Raw genomic sequence first — 24,793 nt, 5'->3', positions numbered from 1 at the left:
TCCCAAATGCCACCCCTTTTGTCATTTCCTGAGACCCGTAGGTCCATCTCATTGATAATGACTCTCCGCAGCTCTTCACATCCCTAGAGCAAGTACATTCTCCTGTCAGGGTTCACTGGTCGGCCATGAGTCAGAAATTAAGAATGCCCTAGGAAAGTTGGGGAGAATTGGTTGTTCAATAGTGAAGCATCAAGCAGCATTCCCAACAGGCCATATTTGTTCAGCCATATTGAAGAGCTTACTCAATGCTAAGTATTTCCAGGGACTGGGGTTACAAGAAAACTCCTGTCTTCCTAGGGCTTTGCTTGTGTGTGAGGGTGCCCTGAACAGGAACTCCATTCTGGTCCGTACAAGATGTTTGACCTTGCTCAGCTGTGGCAGATGGCTCCCCTGTTCAAGCCCTTCCTGGCACAAAGAAAAATATCTTTTTCCTAACTCTTACCCAGTAGGGACTAGAGTTCTTGCTTCAGTCAGAGAAAGGAGGTCCTTTTGTTGGCTTTTTCCAGACTGTAGTCTTGAGTTCAGTCCAACAGGATATCTCTCCTGTCCTCACTGTTTACATAGGAGCTTCTTTGGGTCAGGCCAAACTTTCCTTTTCCATCCCTCAACCTGGCTCTTCACACACTCATGGACTGGCTGCTTTTTGAGAAACTCATCTTCTACTTGTCCTGGTGTGATATTGGCTTTGCATCCATTCTTCAAGTTTCTCCCATCATACCCTCCTTATCATAAATGAAGATCCAGAAATGTCTTCATGTGTATTAAATATGTAACATATAGAGAGGGACTCCTTTCTTCTCAACAAAAATGAAAAGCTATAGGGACGATGTATCTAGTCCATTTTGACTACAAATGCTGACCTTACTGGGGAGTAGGGATGGGGGGGGGAAGATCCCAGCCCACACCCACTACCTCTTAGGGGGTCCATAGTTTTTCTGTTTGCAATTCAAAGCTCCTGCAAAATGATGACAGTGAATTACTTTCCTCTTTTGAAGACAGAAAGAGACTCCTCTTTAGCAAGATCAGAGTGCTCACAAATTCCTGCCCCAATTCCCTTTTTTCCCCATCTGGACCCATCTCAGCATCTCTAAGGGCGGCTAATCTGCTGCCAGTGGGGCAGCCACTGCCAGGAAAAAATGCCTTCCCTTTTCTCACTCCACCGCTTTCTTCATAGATCAGCCCCCGTCTTCCCTTTCCACATGCTCTCCATTCCTTCTCTTAGGAAAGAATGTGATATGTGATGGCACGTTGTCAGGCATGGGAGTTCTAATTATAGCTCCATCAGTCTGTGCGTGTTGGGGAACAGAACTCTAGTCAGTAAGAGATGACAACTTTCGCTGTGTAATTTAGTTCTTCATATCACTTCGTCATTCTGACTCCTTCCTATTTAACCAGATGCTTTGTCAGAAACTGCAACTTAACCATTTGAAGGGCTAAGAATAAAGGATTAGCAAAACCCTTTGGCATGAACATTTGCCTTTTGATTAACTTTCTCACTCTACGTACCTGAAAACCTGACAAAAGAAAGTAAAAATGGCCCTGATCGGTAAACTGTATCCAGACTGGGACAATTGTAAATACAGATTGGAAGCCATACCTTTGGGTGTCCCTTAGTGGGGTGACTCGTGTAACTGGCAAGATCTCACAGGGACTACAGAAGCTATGCCCATGGAGTATGGGGCTTCTAATCCAGGGTGACTTCCACACCTTTCTGACATAAGTCTCATTTCTTCACACCTGAGTCATCGCCTGGGGGCCAAAGACCTCAGTGGGGATGGCTTTGTGGTCCCGCAGAAGAGCAGAGTCGGTGCCCTGCATTCTGGCCTGTGCCTCCTTCTGAGTCTACTGGTGTCTGTGTGGCAAGGCAGTTTTGTAAGTCTGCGTGTTTAGTGGAGACTTAGAAGACCTCCTGGTGGGCATTACAGGGGAGGTCTTGACTTGCACGGGTTTGAACGAGAGCATTTGCTTGTGAAGCTGTCTGCACGAATCAATAGCCAAGTCATCTGTTTTTTTTTTTTTAACAATTGCCAATTTTTCTTTACAAATTAAAAGATAATATTGATGGGGCACCTGAGTGGCTCAGTTGGCTAAGTATCCGACTCTTGGTTTGGGCTCAGGTCATGATCTCATGGTTTGTGAGTTCGAGCCCTGTGATGGGCTCTGCGCTGACAGCTCCCCCTCTCTCTCTCTGCTTCTCCCCCAAGCCCCATCTCTCAAAATAAATAAGTAAATATTGGGAAAAAAATATAATACTTTTGTAAACATTGATACATTCCTCTTCAGGACATTACACTAAATGAAAGAAGCCAATCACAAAAGACTAATACTGTAAGGTTCCACTTATATGAAGTACATAGAGTAGTTAAATTCATAGATACGGAAAGCAGAAGGTGGTTGTGGAGGGGTGCTGGGGGAGGGGAGAATGGGGACCTGTTTAAAGGGTATAGAGTTTTGGTTCTGCAAGATGAAAAGAGCTCTGGAGACTGGTTGCACAACAATGTGAATGTACTTCAAACTACTGAACTGTATGCTTAGAAATGGTCAAGATGGTAAATGTTATGTCACGTGCATTTCACCATTAAAAGAAAAATTTGACCGCATCCTCAGAATATCACACTTAAATCATACTTTCAATTACTGGGCCAATGCTAAATGTTTCCAGATTTTACTATAAGTAGTATAGGAAAAGTTTCGGGTCATTTTCCCAATACTGTCTTCTAATTGAAGTGACATACTTATCATTTGATCCCCTGACAGTTTCAGTGATCAGTCACCACCTCCCAGGTAAATGGTTACCATGCCCCTTGCTAACAGGACACCATCTAGGGGTCAGTTGTGGAACTACAGGCAACCAGGCAGAAGAAGAGTAAGGCCTGCCTACATCTCCCCACCCCGCCAGACTCCACTCCTGGAAGTACTTGGAAAAGGAGCCAGACCTAAGTGCCACCCTTTCCCCATCCTCCATCCAGTCAGTATAGGTTCCAAGATCTTGCTGCTATGAAAAAAAAGATCTCCCAATATTTACAGTACTTGAGGTTAGAATAAATAATCTTTTATGGATAGAGTACTAATATCTTGCTAATAAAAGCTTCAGCTCCTAATCCTTTGTTATTCTCTTAAAACAATACAACATCTCCAGTGCAAATAAAGCTAAAAGTTCCTGCATAAATTCTTGTACCTACTTAGGAATGAAACAAAGTAGTTTGGGAGAATGGCCAAATGATTTTGTGTTTGGTAAATTTGCTACAAGCCAGTATTGTATTATGGAATCCCAGGGTCACAGACTTTTAGACCTTAAACAGCTTTAGAGGCCAGCTGGGTTAGAGACCCTCTAGAGACCAGTGATTCTCAACCATTTTAGTGTCACAGACCCCTTTGACACTCTGATACAAAATGAGAGGCTTTTGTCCCATGAGAGGCTATTTTACACAGAACTTTGAATATAACTTTAAAGTGTTTGTGGATCCCCAACCTCCACCCCAAGTTCATGACAGATTGAGAATTCCTGCTGTAGTGCTACCCCATCATTTGGAAGTGGGTTTTCTGAGAAATACTACATGTGAAGAAGCAGCCTAGCAGAGCGGCATTCTGCAATGGAGATGTGGCCCCACACAGAGTGGTGCTGCGTCAGAGCCAGTCCTGGTAAAACCCATTCCATTCCAGGAGGGCACATGTCTTCTGTAGAACAGCAGGCTAAGAGGGTGAAGTCCAAATGGGGGAACCCATTCAGATTCCACAGCCAGGAAAAACAAACGTTGTCTTATTGACTGAAGAGGAAGAGGGACAGGAGTAGGTGGCCATCCAGGACGGTTACATGGGGCATGAACAATGAATGACCCATGGGCTGAACAGAGATGACATGTGGGGGAATTTGGCAGCAGCATGGACTGTGAAGACAATCAAAATACAGGAATAGGGGACAAATAATAGTTAAAGTGGCAGAAGGGTACCAAGAGGTGCAGACCAAGAGCAGAGCAGATGCTCCACAGAACTGCAGGAAGAAGTCTGGATTACTTGCCAGACCTCTCCCCAGGGACTTCTACAAAAAAAAAATCACTAGGAAGAACTGGAAGAAGACTGGACTTCCAATGAGGTGGGTAGGAATGTTACATCTTGGGTTCTTGCTACAAGTGGGATACTTTGATTTACCAGGAAATACATGGTGGGGAAAGAGCCAATGATGATCCATTTTGGCTTAAGTTCCCTGCTGAAATGTGGCAGGAGTCACAATGGCTCCCAGGTGAGCGCTCAGCTGGCAGGGACTTTGTAGCATATTACCATAAATCTTTCTGAAGCTCAGTTTCCTCCTCTACAAAGCAGGATCAGGACTTGGTGAACACCAAGTTTCCTTCCAATGTGGAAAATCTTCTGATTCTATTGGAATCAGAATTGGAAGGCCAGGGTTGGGCTGTTTCAGTTCAGCAGATCTAAGTGAGTCATTTCTGAATTGTTTACGTGAGCACTAGCCTCTTTGCTCAAATATTCCCTTGAGGCATAATTTCTTGGATATTTGGGAAATGGAGGATATAAGAGGCTGGAAGGAAACCTATAAGAGACTAAAAAACATTTCCTGTAACTAAGAGAGAAAGTAAAACTGATGATGGTCAGAACTGGAGTTATATCACGTTGATGGATTCCAAGAGAATACGCCACCAGGTGTGGGTCTCACTGGATAACAGAGGTGGGACATGCTTCCAGGGTGACTGATCCAGTGGCTCCAGTCCCTCTTCCACATGATGCACAGCTCTGTGGATGGGGTCATATGGCTGTTGCAGCAGTATGGCCAAGCTTGATGTTTGCATATTTCAGTGTCCAGAGAGAGAGACTCTTCCTTCCTATGACTCTCTCAAGAGTGGGGAATTTGCCAGAAGCCCCAGCCAACTTCTCCTTGAATCTCATGAAACCACACTGGTTCACATGCCATTCCTGAACCTATCGCTGGCAGGGTTGAGGAGATTACACTCAGACAATTTAGGCGTCCCCTAAAGGAACAAGGACTACAGTGGGTGAGGGGTGAATACCTGACAAAAAAACAAGATTTGTTGGAATGACACAGAACAACGCTGAGCAGGCAGACATCAGGTTGTGCCTGCCACATGCTGTATTTCAAAAGTCTTACTGTATTCTCCTCTGCAGAATCACTTTTTGAAATACAGTGGGGGTGTGACCATGTTCCCCATTTTACAGATGGAGCAATTAAACTCAAGGTCACGCAGTTGGTTAGAGCTCGGGACAACAACATCCCTACTCGGAAACCAGGGCTCCTTTATGTACATTCCAAAAAGGTTTAAATTTTTGGTGTATCCTTTCACCCAGAAACTGTACTTCTGGAGATTATTGTAAGGAAATTATTATAATTCACCATATGATGAATGGGAATAAAGAGTTAAGAGATAAAGAATATCTATCTATCTATATTTGTGAAAAAGTGGAAACAACCTGAGAGTCCAATAATATGCAATTAGATAAATCAATGACAGTGCATACATAACAAAAGAATATCATGCTGGCTGTTACAATTAAATTGTAGGAGAAAAAGCAGTCGCAATGACCTGGGGAAACATTCACATATATTATTACTTAAAAAGCAGGCTACAGAACTGTTGTAAAAGAAAATTGTGTCTAGAAAAGTGAAGAGATGTAATCGCCAACATTTTTTAAAGATTATTTATTTATTGTGAGAAAGAGAAGGAGCAGAGGAGGGGCAGAGAGAGGGGGAGCAAGCGAGAATCCCAAGCAGGCTCTGCACCATCAGCATGGAGCCCAATGTGGGGCTCAAACCCATGAACCAGGGGGTCATGACCCAAGCCTTAACCAGCTGAGCCACCCAGGCACCTCTGTAATTGCCAGCATTTTATCCATACTTATCTTTGCACAGTGAATAATAATAGATCATTAATTTCCTGCTTTGTGCTTACCTGTTTTCCAAATTTCTTTGGTAAGGATCTATAACAAAGGATTTCTTCTGTGGGAATATTATAATTAGAAAAAAATGTCTGTTGAGTTTAAAATTTTTTTAAGTGAAATAATTTTCTTTTCACTAGAACACTGATTTTCACTCATTGCTGCCAGGTATCAGAGGGTTCCACAAGGGATTTCTGGAAATTAAGTTGGGGACTAATGACAAGAGCCCTCACAGTGGCCCGTGCAACAATCCCCACAGACCTCTCCTCAGTGCCAATGAAATCTTAGGCTAAGAAACATCGTTCGGGAGGATTCTAAAATCTCTTGCCCTCAACTGCCTTCAAAATCACTGTATCCATGGCTGATGAGCGAAGCATAATATGTGCTTTGGGGACCATAAGGAGAACAAAAAGGTACAGATTCTCCTTAAGACAACACTTATGATAATAATTATTTCTGCAGTTCTTGGCACACATTGAATGCCTAATAAATATTGCGTAAATGAAGAGATGCTAGGCCAGGAAAAATTATTTGAAAATATTAAGCAGTGAAATCACTAATTTCTAAATACTCAGCATAATCCCTTCTTCCAATTATATTTAGTAGAGGACAGAATGAGTCTCATGCACTCTGCTTTTTCTGGCCTCATTCCTGGGCCTCCTGACCACCCAAGTATGCAGAGTTCTCCCACATTTATCCCAGTTGTCACAGATGAGAAGCACTTTCTTTTCTGTTGACCTTCTAGCCCCTGGTGATTCTGTCTCCTGATTATGGAAAGTACCCAGGAAACAGCATCACCAAAAAATTCACATTTTCAGCCTGAAAGCAGAACCCCATAGGAAAAACAACAACAACAACACCACCACCAACAAAAGCCTGAAGGAATTTCAGGTCCAAAGTTACTCAGGTCAGAAGCTAAAATGAACTGGCCCACCCCACATTCTTCAAATAGGTAAAGACTAGAGTCTGCCAAATCCTGAGCAAGTATCTTTAAAAAAGAGCCCATCCAAGGGTACCCCAGTGTCCGCTCTGCTTTGAAGACAAACAGCCCCCCATAATTAGAAACAGCCTTAATTACATGCCAGATGTCCATGCGTCCCTTCCAATTATTTTCAGAAACATCATAAAGATCCATTAATGACAGTGTGAAATGCCCTTAAAAAAAAAAATCTGTTCATCCTTGTGAGTTAGGTCCGACAGGAAAATTGCAACCTGCTTATTCCTGTGAGTTGGGTTTTGTTTTTTGAGTTTTATGACGAGCATGTGTTTGACTTGAACTTTTGTCACCAAAAATACTATCACATATTTGGTTCAGTCACAAAGAGCAGTCTTACAAAAATTTTAACCAAATGTCTTCTATCACACAGACACACACACACACACACACACACACCTGAGTATACCCTGAGCACTTCCTAAAAATAAAATGAACAATCAAAAGCTCTTGGAAGCACAGGGTCCATATCACGAAGTGATAGTTCTTCTGAACTCTGCCCTGCTCAAACCACTTGGGAATATACTGTCAAGTTCTAGAAACCACACTTGGCCCATTCAAGAAACCCCAGAAATTGGAATAAACGGCACAACCAGTACGGACTTCAGACTTCTTTAGGGCAGGGTCTGTGTTATGTCCCGTCTGGTACCCAGGGCCACTGGCACAGTGCCTTATACATAGAACATGATCAAAAATGTTTGTTTGAGGGACACCTGGCTGGCTCAGCTGGTGGAGCATGCGACTCTCGATCTCAGGGTTGTGAGTTCAAGCCCCACGTTGGGCGTAGAGCTTACTTATAAATAAATAAATAAATAAATAAATAAATAAATAAATAAATAAATATTTGTTGAGTGATGTGTAAGTAATGAATCCATATTTTAAGCATAACCGTCAAGAAGCACATATATTTAAGCTGGAAAATAAAAGATACAGAGGATGTGACAGCTTATTTCAAATACTTGAAGGGTTCTCATAGAGTACAGAGGAGGGACTTCCTCTCTTTTGTTCTTTGGACCAGAACAAGGGCTACTTAGTGCAAACCACAGGTAGGCAGCATTGATCCAAGTCGTCAGTGTTTTGTGTATCTACCTTGGAAACTGTGGGGTGCTTGGGTATGTTCCAGGTACTCAAGTTTAGTGTGAGTATCACAGAGATTTGGAAGAAGACATTTGGGCTTGTGGACGAATTAATAATTTATTCAAGAGACCTTTAGGGTGCTTGGTGCCAGATGATCCCGAGAGCAAGGTATGTAGCTAACAAAAAGAGGCAGGGCTTCTTCCGTTTCAAAGCCTGCTGTCTATTCAGGAATGCAGATGAATAAACAGGTAATCATAGTACCCTCCGGTGGGGGGGGTGGGGAGGGAGGGCTGTGAAGGAGAAGTCCAGGCACCTATGATGGCCCTTGGGTGCTCAGGAAACCCTGCAGGCTTAGATCAGGTGATAACGCAGTGGAGTGGAGGGCAGAGGGGCGATGATTCAGCATGTGTAAATGCCGCAGGTCCCAGAAAAAGGACACCATGGAGAGCCCTCCACCACCTAAACCCTCAGTCTTGAAACCAACCACATTCGCCACCTTCCAGTTCTGTTCACTCTTGGCCTCCGGGAACCTTTTCAACCTTCTCCTATGTTAATCCCGCAGCTCAGCCCTGATGGCTGAGTTTTTCTTTTCAGGTTCTGATTCTCATTGCTAAGGCTTATTTTGAGACTCAATGTCTATCTCATTCCTGGTCTATCTCAGAGGGAATCAGGCCTCGGGCAGATACGCAGCTCTCCAAGTTGAGAGGGAACTTGGGATATCTGATCTCAGCCAAGATGATCACTACACCAGGGCTGGATGTAATATGCTGAAACCAAGAGCCAAGCTTCAAGGGAAGCTACACTCAACCCGACCAGACTGACATCTGAAAAGCAGCAGAGCAATGAAAATGTTCTGGAATTAGATCCTGGTGATGGTTACACAGTCTTGGGAACGTACTAAAAATCACGGAAGCGTACACCTTAAATTGGTGAATTTTATGGCATGTGAATTGTATCTCAATGATAACGATTTTTTAAAAAGCAACAAGAGATGGCCACTGTAGGAGACTGAGCTTAACCTCTAATTAAACTTGTATTTACTGGAAGGGGAAGTATTTGTCTTTAGATGTTTTTTTTTTTAATTTTTTGTTAACATTTATTTATTTTTGAGACAGAGAGAGACAGAGCATGAACAGGGGAGGGTCAGAGAGAGGGAGACACAGAATCTGAAACAGGCTCCAGGCTCTGAGCTGTCAGCACAGAACCCGACGCGAGGCTTGAACTCACGGACCGTGAGATCATGACCTGAGCCGAAGTCGGCCGCTCAACCGACTGAGCCACCCAGGCGCCCCACTTTAGATGTATTTTTGCCACCTTTAGAAATTCCTGACAACCTATAGCCCTTTTAAGGCATGAAAAAAAATGGATTAGTGCTGACTCTATACACAGTGTATTAATTAATAACTAAATAATTATATGTTGTCAGATTCATGACTTACCCTTTTAAACAAGCTTTCGTATTTGTCATCATGGGCGGCACTGAATTGTAGAAGATCACCTGGGGAGGATCTGAAGCTTCGTGCTGACTTCGCCATTCACCAAGACCTGGCGGGGGGCCAGGTGTCACAGAACCTCTGGGTCTCTTTTTCCTCAGCTCTGACATGAGGGGTTAGACTCAGTAGGCCCAGTTTGGCCCCAGGATCCTTGTCTCTCCAACTTGCAAAATCTTCAGAACAACCCTGAAAGGTAAGTAAGCAAAGGTTTTTTGTCCATTTAAAAAACTAAGGGCCAGGACTGATTAGTGTTGGAATCAGGACCTGAAGTGAGTTCACCTGAGTTCTAGTCCAATATTTCTTCCAGTGCAAGAGAAATGTGGGCCCTCCATCCCAAGAATTTTCCATCTAAGGTTATTCAGCTGGTGAGGGTTGGAGACAAGATCATAGGCTCTGGAGAGAGAAATCAGGGGAGGCAGAAACATCTGGAAGGGCCAGTGGGACCTGGGTCATGGCCACTGTGGAGGAGGTAAGTCAGGAGAGGTTGTTGGCTGAGGAATTTCATCCCCAAGAGCACCAGGAAAGTGAGAGTTGCCGGGAAACCCTGAGTTTTCCAACTTGGCAATCAGTACACAACTGAGTTTTTATAGGAAATTGCTCAGTTCTTTGGAAATTTTGTGTGGTATAAAGATGGCCTTGGAATTTTATATATGTGCTTAGCAAGAGGCAGAAACATTTTGGAACCCCTGCCTTTGGGAGGTCCGCTTGCATTATTATTATTATAATTACTTTCAGTAGAACTGTATAATATGAAATTCTATTGCTAAAAGCAGTTTAATTTTCTGATCTTTGTGACTTCTTAATCACAAGTAAAACCCAAGCAGAGGGAAAGTGGAATGCAAAAAGCAGTTTATTCTGAATCAAAAAAATTAGGTCATGGGCTGGCATCCAGCTAACTGTCTGTGTCCTTAGACAATTCACTTGCTCTCTCAGATCTGCAGCTTCCTCACCTGCAAATAAAGGAATTTGAGATTATCTTTTAAGCCCAGTTCAGCTCTAGAATGCTATGATCAGATACCATACATCTGGTACCTTGACCACATCCTTCCTCCTAAATCTTGGGGATCAGTCTCCTCCAGCCTGTACATATCACCCTTATTCCTCTTTGCCCTGGGAGGAGAAAGGCCAGCACCGTCTGGTGCCACTTCTAAGAAACAGCTATAGCAGGTGACACCCAGGGTCTCTCCCATGACTGTCTGCACTGCTAAGGCAAGTTACCATGGAGCAACACATTGAGGTGGACCTTGGCTAGAAAGCCAGTATAGTGCATAGGCTCTGGAGTCAGACAGACCTGGGTTGAATCCTGAATCTGCCACATACTAGTGACTGTGGGCAAGCAAGTTCCTCCCCTGGTATCTACTGAGCACTGCGTGAAGGTAAGCTGTGTAGGCCTCTGTTACGGAGGGACAGAGCAACCGTATAAAACCATAGCGAGATGGGAAAGGTCACACAGGCCGGATTTCTAAGAGGAAATGCCATCCCTCTTTTCTCCAACATCTCTGGCAAAGTTGTCACCCAAAGGTAACAGGCCCAGCCAGTCGTGGAGGGGAGGGAAGTGATCTCCATCCAAAAGGAAGAACGTTTGACTTGACATTTGAATGAGTTACTTTAATTCTTATGAAGGAGTGGTGCAAGAGAAAGGCAAAGAAAGCGAGGGGGTAGATAAGAATCGAAGGAACAAGAAACAATAAGTGGTGAATGAGGTTGATGCTGATAATTTCTGTTTTATGATTAAAGGCATTTCTAAGCGACTTCTAACCATTTTTATCAAGAAGAAGGAATGAATTAGCTAACTTATGTTCCACTTAGAAATGCATGTGTATTTTCTCTGCATGTGGAATCTGTTTAAAAATTAGGCATTGCACGTTTTAAAATATATGGATATATTCTGGACACACACAATCCATCTGATATCATCTTTCTTCTTCTCTTCCACGTACCATTGCTTTTCCTGCCAGCTTCGGACTCAGAGCAGATACTACACCTGGTAGTTTGACACCTGGTAGTTTGTCAACCGTTGTGGAATAGCCTAGCAACTCAGAGTCTAAGACGAGTCCAGGCAGGCCTGCAGCTGCCACACTGTGATGCATTAAAACTACAACAAGTGGCTAAAACATGAGCTCTGGATCCAGATGTCCTTGGCTCAGAGTTTTACTCGATCATTTCCTAGACGTGTGACTACGGCAATGACATACTTTTTTAAGACTCAGTTTCTACATCTGTAAGGTGAGGCTAATAATAATACTTGTCTTAAAGGGCTGAAGATTGAATGAGATGGTACATGAAAAGCATTAGCCCAATACACAGCAATAATGTTCAATACATAGTTAATTACTAGGTTTTTTTTCTTTTTCTGGGAACCCTGAGATATAGACCTTTATGATCGGTCCCAAGTTCAAGGATATGGGTAAATGTAAATGTAAGATTGTGGAGGAGATGGGTTTTAAAGGATATATGCCATGACCCCTACTTTATATCCATTTAATACCTACTTTCCACTGGAATCCTAGAAGACAAAAAAAATTTTTTTTGTAACAATCAGGAACATGATAGAACTATCAAAAGTATATTCATTTAGTCAGGCACATTGTAAAATCACAAGTAATAATTTTATTTGGCCACAGTTTAAGAGAGGAAATTTCCTGTAAGAGGAAGTAAATAAAAGCAAACAAAACAAAACAAAACAAAAAACAAAAAAACCAACCCAACATTGAATGACATCTATGGAAGAACCACTAATCCAATTTTTTTCAAAACTTTTTCATTGGGGTAAAATATATAATAATGTAAAAGTTACCATCTTAACCGTTTAAGCATACAGTTCAGTGGGATTAAGTACATCCCTATTGTCACACAACCATCATCACCATCCATCTCCAGAACTCTTCATCTTACAAAACTGAAACTCTATGCCCGTTATATAATAACCCCCTATAACCCTTCCCCCACCAGCCCCTGGCAACCACCATTCTACGTTCTGTCTCTGTGATTTTGACTAATTTTAGTACCTCATATATGTGGAATTAGACACTATTTGTGTTCTTGTGATTGGCTTATTTCATTCAATGTCCTAAAGTTTCAGCCATGTTGTAGCATGCATCAGAATTTCTTTCCTTTGTAAGGCTGAGTAGTATTCCATTGTGTGTATATACTACATTTTGCTTACTCACTCGTCCATCGGTGGACACTTGGGTTGCTTCCCATGCAGCTATGAACATGGGCGTACAAATATCTCTTCAAGACTCTACTTCCAATTCTTTTGAGTATGTACCCAGAAGGGGAAATTGCTGGATGGCATGGTAATTCTATTTTTAACTTTTTGAGGAGCCACCATAATGTTTTCTACAGTGGCCAATCCAATTACTATTACCCTGTCCATTTTCACCATGTTTTCACAACACGCTCATGAAAAATTAGAGGGATGCCTGTGTGGCTCAGTTGGTTAAGCACCTGACTCTTGATTTCAGCTCAGGTCATGATCTCATGGTTGGTGAGATGGAGCCCCATGTTGGGCTCTGCGCTGACAGTGCAGAGCCTGCTTGGGATTCTCACTCCCCCTCTCTCTCACTCTGCCCCTCCCTCACTTGTGCTCTCTCTTTCTCCCCCAGAATAAATAAACTTAAAAAATCAATCATTAAAAAAACTTAAAAATTAGAGTCGCCATTTATTATACCAAACACCGTGCTATCCAAGACGTATCTGAAATAATGGTGCGCTGTTTAGACTCGAGTCTTCTTAAGCAGCTTGATACTGCATGGAGTCAAGTGTTCTCTGGGCCAAATCACTTCCCCCCAAACATTGCAATATGCCTAGCCTTCTCATCATATGAGGTTCCCATATGATTTCTCCACCGTTTCTCTAAGATTCAGAATGTTTTTACATATAAGCCTTCATGATCTGACCAAATCACCTGAGAAATAGGCAACAGACAGGTAGTATTATTTTCACATTATGGACTGAGAAACTGAGATCTACAGAAAGGAATAAAGCAGCCACGTTTGGAAAACCGTCTGCAATGCTGTAAAAATGTCTCACCAGACTCTTGACCACATAGATCATGACTTTTATTGCCCTCTCCCTAGATGAGATACGGATTAGTTGGAGAGAGTTGTTTATAGTTTGGCAAGCTACTAAGTAAAAGAACCTAATTTCGATTCTCCATTCTGGTGGGTGGTAGCAATAAAGGGAATTTAGGGAAGAGAAATGCTAAGCATTGGGAGGAAATGTTAGACCTGGAAGTTTTGTTTAGAATCCTACCGGATGGTCCACAGATTTAATTTAGCCAAGCATGGGTGTGGGGTCAGGTGCAGTTGGTTGAATTCCCAAGTCACCATTATGACCCTCAGTTAATGCTACTTCTTACAACCTCCTTTCCACAGTAACAGCTCAGTGAGTTAACGCGTGACTAGGGTGTCACAAAGGAGAGGTCCAGAGGCAGAGGACAGAAAAATAGCTCATTTCTTCCATCTTTCTCAGTGTTTTTTCCTCCCTCTATGTTGTTCTCATCCATTTTTCATTCCATCCCATTTCCTCTTTCTTCCCTTTCATTTCCTCATTTGGGGACAGTTAGAAGTCACAGTCTTGCTGCCAACAGTTGCGACACTCTCAGGAGTCATGGCAGCCACGAAGCCCGGGTTGGACCCTGCCTAGCAGCCTTGAAGGAGTGTCTGTCTGGAAGAGTGTGTGGGAGGAGGTGGGGGGGAGGGCCCCCAGCTGTCATGTAGATCCTTCATTTTAATTTGGCTCACAATGTCTTTTGCCAAAGAACATTTAAAATTTAAGGGTGGAAAAGTCTAATCAGTCAATCTTTTCTTTATTGTTTCCAGGTCTGTGTCTTTCTTGGGAAGACCTTGTCAATACTAAGATTATGTATTTAAATAGATATATCATATTTCTCCCAACAGAAATTTGGGCAAACTGACACACTGGAAACAGGGTTATCTCATAACATTTGCTTGTGTGGATATTGTGCATGTACTTGCACTCTAAGATTTAGTCTCTCCAAAATGTGGCCCGAGTTGTCTTTCCTCGTGGCTCTTTCACTCACTCCCTGCCCTGAACCCCCATCCCAACCATCTCATCTTAGGGTAGGGGAGCATTCAGTTGCTGTGACCAGAAACCCACTGAGACTAACAGAAGTAAATGGGAATTTCTTATGCTTTTGTAAGGGAATATTATGCAACCTGATTTTGAGAATTCTTCCTGTGGCACTGAAGAGATAGCATTCCCAGGTAGCTACTCTTCCTTCTCCCTTCCTCTCAATTTTCTTTGTCTCTGAACATCTGTTCTGTTCTTCCCTCGAGTCCAGCTTCCTTCATTTATGCATGAGTGAAGATGGCTGCCTGCCTCACACGGGGAGCCACAATGTCTCATGGGTTCAGCACCTACAGACAACTAACAGTTTCAAGGCTCTTGGTGTCCCAACTCCAAGTTCTACATCAAGAGATCTGATAGGCTCAAGGTGGGTCAGATGTCCACATCTGGTTCAATCACTGATGGCCAGGGGCATCAGCCATGTGGTTGTCCCTTAGGTAAGTCTAGGTAAGCTAGGTAAGCTTCTAGAAGAAGGGAATATGGCAGCGAGGAAATGACTGGTGTAACTAGTCCAGATCCCACATCCATATTACTCTGTGACTTCTGTTCCCTTCAAGTTTGCCCTTGATGTTGTCTCTGATTGGATTTCCTTTCCACCCATGATAGGATTTATACTAGATCCAGGACCTTTTCAGGACAGATTTTAGTCCCGTTGACCCGGGACACTCTGACCTACCATTACATCCTCCTGAAAGTTAGGGAGAGGGGGGAAACTCCTGGGATATAGATGGAGGAAGATGAGTAATTCCACCGGTTCTGGCCATGGGCACCTCTGGTGACTGTCTCACCACCATGCCGGCCACCAATGGGGGTGGGTGTAGGAAGAACGGCTGTTTTAGTCCATTTCTGTTTTTTCTTTCTTCTGCATGCTACTCTTGTCACATGGCTGGTGAAGTATGGTGGTGGCAATGAGCAGAAAAAGATGAACTAAGAGTTGCTTCCAGAATTCTCTCCATAGAGTCAACATAGCCTAAATAAATTTTCCTCTGAAAAACCTTTTCCATTTTTTGCAACCAGACTAAGGATTTGGTTGCAAATCCAAAAGGAAGGAGAGGATATGGTGGACCCTTAATCAGGCACACAGCTTCCATAATGCTCTGTTTCCTTACCTATAAAAGCCTGGTGATAGAGGCTCTTTTGAGATACCACTAACTTCAAAGTAACATTGTTGTATTAGTATTATTTATAACATAAAAATGATTGAATCAGTATGCCACTTTTTAGCGCACCAAAAAATATTCACTGCTGAGATGCTCTTTGGAAAAAAATCTGAGGGCTACATGTTGAGATGAAATACATATGGAAACTTTGTTAAAATGTGTGTCTCCAGTTTGCCTGTTTTTAACCAACCACCTTCCTCCAGAACATTCCTCCAGAGTATAAAATGCTTCATCAGCATGAGAGAAAAGCAAACGTTTGTAGTGATTCTCCATATGGAGGCTGTTACATAATCACCACAAAGGCCCAGTTGGGTTTGAAAACCTCTTCGCACACCAGTTTTAAGCATTGACCCAGATTCTGTTGCTTACACAGGAACTGGCAGATGACTTTGGAAAAATCAATCATCCTCTGTTAACACATGATTCTTTTGGGAAACTCTGATACGACAATGGCAGTTACCTGCATTTGGATTTGGATTTAGAACCTCAAGGTGTGAGTGTGGTGAATATTCAGGAGCTCAGCAGCGTGTAAGGTTATCTGGTATCTTCTGAGCCAAGGTAGGTGGAAAGGGTTTGCAGTTCTGTCGTTTGGGCTACCTCTGACTGAAGGCACAGGCCTGGTTTGTGGAAGTTCTGAATCACATATGCCCAAACGTAATCCCAGACGCCTCCAAGTCAAAGTGATTGTAATAGGCTTAAATGGATTCATGGCATGTGAAACACAATCATGAAATGCTTATTCTTTTTCTTTTTATGTGAGTGGGCCCCAAAGAGTCAAGATTCCCTACTGTGAGAAGCTTTTGTTCTTTTTTTTAAAATTTAACTTTATTTTTTATTTTTTTTTTGAAATTTACATCCAAATTAGTTAGTATATAGTGAAGCAATGATTTCAGTAGATTCCTTAATGCTCCTTACCATTTAACCCATCCCCCTTCCCACAACCCCTCCAGTAACCTTCAGTTTGTTCTCCATATTTATGAGGCTGTTTGTTTTGTCCCCCTCCCTGTTTTTATATTAGTTTTGCTTCCCTTCCGTTAGGTTCATCTGTTTTGTCTCTTAAAGTCCTCATATGAGTGAAGTCATACAATATTTGTCTTTCTCTGACTTTCACTTACCATAATACCCTCCAGTTCCATCCATGTAGTTGCAAATGGCAAGATTTCATTCTTTTTGATTGCCGAGTAATACTCCATTCAATATATATACCACATCTTCTTTATCCATTCATCCATCGATGGACATCTGGGCTCTTTCCATACTTTGGCTATTGTTGATAGTGCTGCTATAAACATGGGGGTGCATGTGTCCCTTTGAAACAGCACACCTGTATCCCTTGGATAAATGCCTAGTAGTGCAATTGCTGGGTCGTAGGGTAGTTCTATTTTTAGTTTTTTGAGGAACCTCCATACTGTTTACCAGAGTGCCTGCCCTAGCTTGCATTGCCACCAGCAATGCAAAAGAGATCCTCTTTCTCCGCATCCTCACCAACATCTGTTGTTGCCTGAGTTGTTAATGTTAGCCATTCTGACAGGTGTAAGGTGGTATCTCATTGTGTTTTGATTTGTATTTCCCAGATGATGAGTGATGTTGAGCATTTTTTTATGTGTTGGTTGGCCCCCTGGATGTCTTCTTTGGAGAAGCGTCTATTCATGTCTTTTGCCCATTTCTTCACTGGATTATTTGTTTTTTGGGTGTTGAGTTTGGTAAGTTCTTTATAGATTTTGGATACTAACCCTTTATCTAATATGTCATTTGCAAATATCTTCTCCCATTCTGTCGGTTGCCTTTTAGTTTTGCTGATTGTTTCCTTCGCTGTGCAGAAGCATTTTATTTTGATGAGGTCCCAGTAGTTCATTTTTGCTTTTGTTTCCCTTGCTTCTGGAGACGTGTTGAGTAAGAAGTTGCTACAGCCAAGATTAAAGAGGTTTTTGCCTACTTTCTCCTCGAGGATTTTGATGGCTTCCTGTCTTACATTGAGGTCTTTCATCCACTTTGAGTTTATTTTTGTGTATAGTGTAAGAAAGTGGTCCAGGTTCATTCTTCTGCATGTCGCTGTCCAGTTTTCCTAGCACCACTTGCTGAAGAGACTGTCTTTATTCCATTGGATATTCTTTCCTGCTTTGTCAAAGATTAGTTGGCCATACATTTGTGGGTCCATTTCTGGGTTCTCTATTCTATTCCATTGATCTGAGTGTCTGTTCTTGTGCCAGTACCATACTGTCTTGATGATTACAGTTTTGTAGTATAGCTTGAAGTCTGGGATTGTGATGCCTCCTGCTTTGGTTTTCTTTTTCAAGATTGCTTTGGCTATTTGGGGTCTTTTCTGGTTCCATACAAATGTTAGGATTATTTGTTCTAGCTCTGTGAAGAATGCTGGTGTTACTTTGATAGGGATCGCGTTGAATATGTAGATTGCTTTGGGAAGTATCGACATTTTAACAATATTTGTTCTTCCTATCCAGGAGCATGGAACCTTTTTCCATCTCTTTGTGTCTTATTCAATTTCTTTCATCAGCTTTCTATAGTTTTCAGTGAGAACCTTCTGTTCTAACTGCATGGAATGAGCAAGATGAAGAGCCCAAATCAGTAAAGGCTTGTGACATCTCAGTCGACCACCCTGGTTGTGCTCACCAGAATCCACTGGAGAGATGGCCTACCTTTCCCACCCCTACCAGGAGCATTGGCTGAAAGCAAAGAGAATCCCGGACCCCCAGAAAAAAACTGGTCTTTCTCTGAAGCAGGGGCCACCAAACGGTCTCTGTAAAGGGCCAGATACTAAAATAGTTTTGCCTGTGTGAGCCTTCCAGTCTCTGTTACTCAACCTTGCCATTTGCAAGCAGTTATTAGACAAAATATTTATATGAATGAGCATGATCAGAGCTGGCCTGTGACCCACAGCCTGTAGTTTGCCAGCCCCTACAAGAGACGAACGCTTTAGGAACTAGAGCATTCTACGTGTGAAAAATTGGGTGCGGAAAATAAGGGAAGGCAAACTTCACACAGCTGATGTCATGTGCCTCCTAAATAACCTGTGTCACTGTTGGTCCCCAGGAAGGTCTTGGGCACCAGCCACGTGTTGGCCTTGGGAAGAAAGGGCTATTGGAGTAGGAGTCAGAGGATGAGTACCTTGTCTCCCCACCCCGCCCAGAGCCTCACCTCCAGACTGGCACAATAGACCACAGTCTCCTAAGTTCTCTGACTTGAAGTGTAAGAAACACAGAAGTATAGAAAACCCCTGCCAGGCGGGGGCCCCCACCTCTGGGGTGGGGCTGACAGCAGCAGTGAGAGTTGGGCACGCACTGTGGATGCTTAGCTTGGGTCTAGTACAGGGGAAAGAGTGCTGAGCGGCACTCAGTCAACAACTTTCAAGTATCACGTCTCTTAATTGTGTTACCGGATGCGTATCATCATCCTTTTTAAAAAGAGAAACAATATGAGCCTCTTCCTGCCAGCTCAGACTGTATCAGACAGCAGTCTTCAGAGTAGGATCTTGACATGACCACAGGCCAGCAGCTTTCCGCTTTTGTGTCTCTCCTTCAAACTGCCTGCCTCCGGCTCTGTCCTGCAGGGACCTATGCTCTCCTGACCACTTGTATGGAAGCATATCATCTGCCTGCCTGGCCCCACCAAGGATCCAGGCTGCCTGTCTTTGTTCCTACATGGGTTGGGGGAGCACCCCCTATTTGGGACCTCTCTCCTGGGGCTCACATTCCCACTCAGTTCAGAAAAGCAACAAAGTAGCAAGTGTATGGGCCGGCTTCACATATATCCTTTCAAAGAATGTCCTGGGAGCTTCCACTTTTCAAAACATTTTCAGAAACGTTTCACTGAATCTTTTACATTATTGCCACAGGGAAGCCCCTAAAACTAAGCCTAGGGTTACAAGGAACTTAGAGGCTTCTCTCAATGTGTTTCCTTTTCTCAACAGGCTGAAGGAACAGAATCCAGGAAGGTATCACATGAATGATGCCGGAGATGCAATAAAAAGAGTGAATATCTATAGTATTAGTGGAGAGATTAAAGAGGTTGGGAATTACCCTCTAAGTTCATGTTTTAAAAGCTCATTATTTACTTTGCAAGTACTGTTTGCGCAGAACCCAAGGACAGGAACGCACTGAGCCATCCTTCCTCTGGCTGGCTGCCTTCCTGATGACCGTAAATATAAACCCCAGCAGCAGGGTAGTGCTAAACCGCCCAGTGGAAGCACAAATTGGAAAGTACAAAAAACGAGCTTCTTCAAGCCTCTGACTTTGCCAGGATCATGAATATGTAAGACGCAATGGTTCATTAGCAGACTCCAAGACATCGCAGATGCTGGGCGTGGGCGAGCGCCACTGACGCAAAAGTCAGGGTGTGTGGGACTCTTTGCCAAACTCTGGGGCCCTGTCTCGTTTGTGGCACACATGTTGGGGTCTCCATTAGGGCTGGGCAGAGGCCAGGGAGAACTCAGTGGCTGGGGTTGGGGAGAACAAGACAAAACTGAATGGATGCCTCAGAGTTCAGGATGCAGAGTCGTGTGTTTGAGAAATGTGTCTGCCCAGAGTCCTCTCCAGCTGAGGTCCTAGGGTCCCCAAAGAAGCAGGATGATGTCAGCAAAGAGGGGCCAGGAAGGCCAACCTGCCTACAAAACTTAACAGGTTCTCATAGGCCAAAGATCTCAAGGTTTCAGGCAGTGGGGCTAAAGGAAATGCAGTTCAAGACAGCACTGAGTTCAGGTGCCTTGTTCCAGGACCAACGTGGGATTTCCCTGAGGTCCTTCAAAAGAGTGCAGTTGACAGGCCTCTTGTGAAGACCTGCCTTTTTTTTTTTTTTAAGTTACCTTTTTATTTTTGAGAGAGAGAGAGAAAACAGAAGTAGAGGAGGGGCAGAGAGAGACAGAGAGAGAGAGAGAATCCCAAACAGGCTCCACACTGTCAGCACAGAGCACGATGCGGGGCTTAAACTCGCAAACTGTGACATTATGACCTGAGCTGAAGTCTGACGCTTAACTGACTGAGCCACCCAAGTGTCTCAAAGATCCACCTTTTCATGCATTCTCCGTTCCATTCTCTTTGTTTTTTTTTTTAATTTTTTTTAACATTTATTTATTTTTGAGAGACAGAGAGCACAAGCAAGGGAGGGGCAGGGAGAGAGGGAGACACAGAATCAGAAGCAGGCTCCAGGCTCTCAGGTGTCAGCACAGAGCCCCACGCAGGTCTCGAACCCATGAACTGCGAGATCATGACCTGAGCTGAAGTCAGACACTTAACCGACTGAGCCACCCAAGTGCCCTACTCTCTTTGTTTTCAAGGCAGCATAGGTTTATAGGTGAACTTGTATAGAAGCACAGCATTTATGCAAGGGAATGTTCATATTCTCTTAGTGTAATATCATCAAGAAGCTAGTAGAAATCAGAGATTACTGGATGGGGATGGGGATGAGGGTGGTGGTGGTGGTTCAGAATATGCCCTTAAAGCTGCCACAGATCTCACACCCAAGAAACATTTGGGAGGCAGAAGGGATCTAGATTGCATAGCTCAGGCTATGCGGTCTTCTTACTAGAAGTCCTATAGCCTTTCCTCCTTCTACTCCCCAAGTTGTGGTACAAGAGTCCCCCCTGCATTGCCCCGGTCCTAATGTAATTTGCGATTAGCCACAGTGCGATGACATGGCAGTGGGGCTATTAGAAGCCCAGGATATGCTTCTCTCTCATCATGCTGCAGACTTTTGCAGACTGTTGTTACTGGCAGGGATTCCAGAGAGCTCTTCTGCTGGCCTTTCCGATTCTCCAACGAGATCCCTTACTTGGTGGGTCTGAGAAGCAGGTGTCTTCTTTCGGGAATCTTCATTTCTTCAGAGTTAGTTACAGGCAAATTCACCATTGCACTCACTGTTGTGAATGCCTGTACAGGCAAGTAGCGCAAAAGTAGCCACTCCTCTGGGCTATAGGCTGTTGAAGGACAGAGGTGATGAAGACAAACAATGGACTACCTACCATAAAGTAGCCAAGATACTCTGCCTTGGGGTCAAACACATTTATACTTCAAGCTTGGTACCGTTTCTTTGGAAGTCAACTAGTACTAATGAACATCTCTGCTTCTCAGTTTGCTCATGGATACAAATAACGCCTCCTTCTGAAGTGAAGCATGACGTCTTACTATAATGTGGCCCAGCAGGCACTGACATAGGAGGTGATCAGTGCAAGGCAGCTGCTGTCCATTTTCTTAAGTTTTCATTCGATGTAAGCACATTAGCGGGTCTATTCAGCTGTTCTGTGAGCAAAAGATAAGTTGTTTTTCAGGATAGTTTAATTTTCTAAATGAAACACTTGGTGTGTGGGAGCCAACCACTTGGGTTTAATTTTCTTGTTTGGGACGAAGCTAAAAACTAAAAAATCAGCTCCCTTTGTTTGTGGCAGAATTTCATTTCCAAATTTGTTTTTAAAATGCTCTTTGTAACATGGAGATGGCTAAATAGTTTTCCTTGTTTTTTTTTTCTTAAAAATGAATAAAAAATAAAAACCCCCTTTTGGGTTTGAGACGAATCACACTGGAACTTTGGGGAATGTAAGTGATTTTTTCAGAAATGTGGCTTTAGGGTGGGAGAAAGGAAGGGAAAGAAAGGGCTCAGTGAAAATCTATTTGTCCCCTGGTGGTTCCCGGCATGTTGGTGGCTCAGTAACTCACTGACTTATCTCTTCTTAGCTTTTGTGATTCACAGGAGGGAGTCATCCTAAATTATTCTTTACTAGGATTCTGGAGTCCCTTCCTCCCTCCCTCCCTTCCTTCCTTCTTTCCCTCCCTCCCTTCCTTCTTCTTTCTTTCCTCCCTTCCCTTCCCTTCCTTCCCTTCCCTTCCTTTTCCATCCTCTCCCCTCCCTTCTCCTCACCCCCCTCCTCTCCCCTTCCTCTTTCCTTTCTTGCTTTCTTTTTACAAAATTATGGCCATAGATACCAGCTTATCTGCCCTTTTCCTGCACACTAAACACACATTATGAGAGAAAGCATTTGGGTTTTGTCCCCTATCTCTACCCCTCTTTACAGCAAAACTCTCTGTCTTAGCTTGGGCTGTAATAAAAAATTCCATAAACTGGGTGGCTTATCGACAACGGACATTTATTTCTCACAATTCTGGAGGCTGAAAGTCTGAAGCCAGGATGCCAGCCCCGTCAGGTTCTGGTGAGGGCGCTCTCTCAGGTAGGCTGTAACTAACTGTTGACTTCTGACCTCGCATGGCAGAGAGCAGAGAGAAGAAGCAAGCTCTGTCCCGACTCCTAAGGGCTCTGGTCCTATTCATCAAGGCTTAACCCTCAATTGGCCTCATCTAATCCTAACCTCCTAAGGGCCCCACTTCCTAATACCATCACATGGGTGGGGGATAGGGTTTCCACATATGCATTTCAGGGGGAAACAGACATTCAGCCCATAACACTCCTATTGTCTATAATTGCTATCTTTAATTCCTCTTCTTCTATACGGGGCTTTGAGGACTGTGGGGAAAGTGTGGTCTTTTCCCACAAGACCTATCTATGTTTATGGTGCTTTCGGCCAAAAGAAGCGTGAGGTCCTTGGACATGGGGACCCCTATGTCACAGGGCATGCTCATCTGGGTGACAAGCCTTTAGACTCCCTCGGTTTACTCTTATGGAAGGTGATGATATGCATTTTCAGCTCTCCAAATTTACTGCCACTTGGCTCTAGGCAGTGGCCAATTCACCATCTACACAGCAGAGAGAGCAATCAGAGACAGAAGACGAGGACATCTGCAACTGCCTCGTTGCAGGCCCTCCTGGGCCCTGGAGCCTGCACGATTCTTCTGTCCTCCCTGGATCTCCCATCTTCCTGGCATCTGGCCTATTTCTTATTGAAGTTCTAACAGATCAGCTTCATGTATTTTGAAGCTCTGCTATCAGAAGCATGTACCTATAGAGTTGTTGTATCTTCTTGATTAATTGGTTCTTTTATCAATATAAAATGCTCTTTAAACACAATCTGAAAATACTCCTTGGTTTTACCAAACCTCATCTCAGTAAGATGGCAGAGCTCTGTTTGAGCTGTCCCTCCCTTTACTGCAAACTACAGACTGCCTCCAGACAGTTAGCGGGGGCAATCAGGGTTCACTTTGTTTGTTCGCCTCCTCTTAATCACTACAAATCATGGGGCGCCTGATGTGTGGCTCAGTTGGTTAAGCGTCCGACTTCAGCTCAGGTCATGATAGCGTGGTTCGTGGGTTCAAGCCCTGCGTCAGGCTCTGTGCTGACAGCTCAGAGCCTGGAGCCCCGCTTCAGATTCTGTGTCTCCCTCCTTCTCTGCCCCTGCCTTGCTCTGTCTCTCTCTCCAAAATAAATAAACATTAAAAAAAATTAATCACTGCAAATTGTGCTTTCTGTCCAATGCTTGAACTTTGTTTCATGTATTTTGTATACTCCTCCCATATTCTAATAACTAAAGGCTGGGAGTGAACATCTCTGTTTTTCCCTTAACAGGTAAATTAAGCATTTTCATATTTATTGATGTGACCGGTATTTTTGGACCCAATTTTGTCATATCATCTTACATTGTCATTGCTATGAGATCGTGTCATATTTACTGAGTTGATTATTCTATTTGGTGTACTTATTTACTTTTTGGAAAATTTCTTTTGGGATTAAGAAAAATTTTTAATTTTTTTTCTAATGATTACCTCTGTAGTGTTAATTGCTTTTATTTTAAATTTATTCTATTTTTAAATATTAAAAATTTTTATTTTATTAAAAAATGAAAGCAATTTTTAAAAATTAAAAAACTTTTACTATCTAGTCTGTCAATTTTAAACGGTGTCTTCTGACTCCCACCTATTACTTCTAGGTGTAAGGTCAATAATCTTATTCTACTTTCTTTTCTCACTCCCTTCTCTCATTTTTAAAAATTACATTCTCGGGGCACCTGGGTGGCTCAGTCAGTTGAGCGTCCGACTTCGGCTCAGGTCATGATCTCACAGTCTGTGAGTTCGAGCCCCGCATCGGGCTCTGTGCTGACGGCTCAGAGCCTGGAGCCTGCTTTGGATTCTGTGTTTCCCTCTCTCTCTGCCCCTCCCCCACTTGCACTCTGTCTC

General features: G+C 43.3%; 1 long non-coding RNA gene across 1 annotated transcript in view; it reads right to left on the bottom strand.

Annotated features, from left to right (window-relative positions):
* LOC113592491 (uncharacterized) overlaps positions 1-24,793 on the bottom strand; it is a 51,750-nt gene that overhangs the window by 14,872 nt on the left and 12,085 nt on the right. Inside the window, exon 2 of the long non-coding RNA XR_008289579.1 lies at positions 9,415-9,654. This is a non-coding gene — a long non-coding RNA (uncharacterized LOC113592491). The remainder of the gene's footprint in view (positions 1-9,414; positions 9,655-24,793) is intronic.

Source organism: Acinonyx jubatus, chromosome A3 (genome assembly GCF_027475565.1).
Source record: "Acinonyx jubatus isolate Ajub_Pintada_27869175 chromosome A3, VMU_Ajub_asm_v1.0, whole genome shotgun sequence".
Lineage (NCBI taxonomy): Eukaryota > Metazoa > Chordata > Mammalia > Carnivora > Felidae > Acinonyx > Acinonyx jubatus.
The sequence above is the reverse complement of the archived record's forward strand: the minus strand, read 5'-3'. Positions and strand labels throughout refer to the sequence as shown.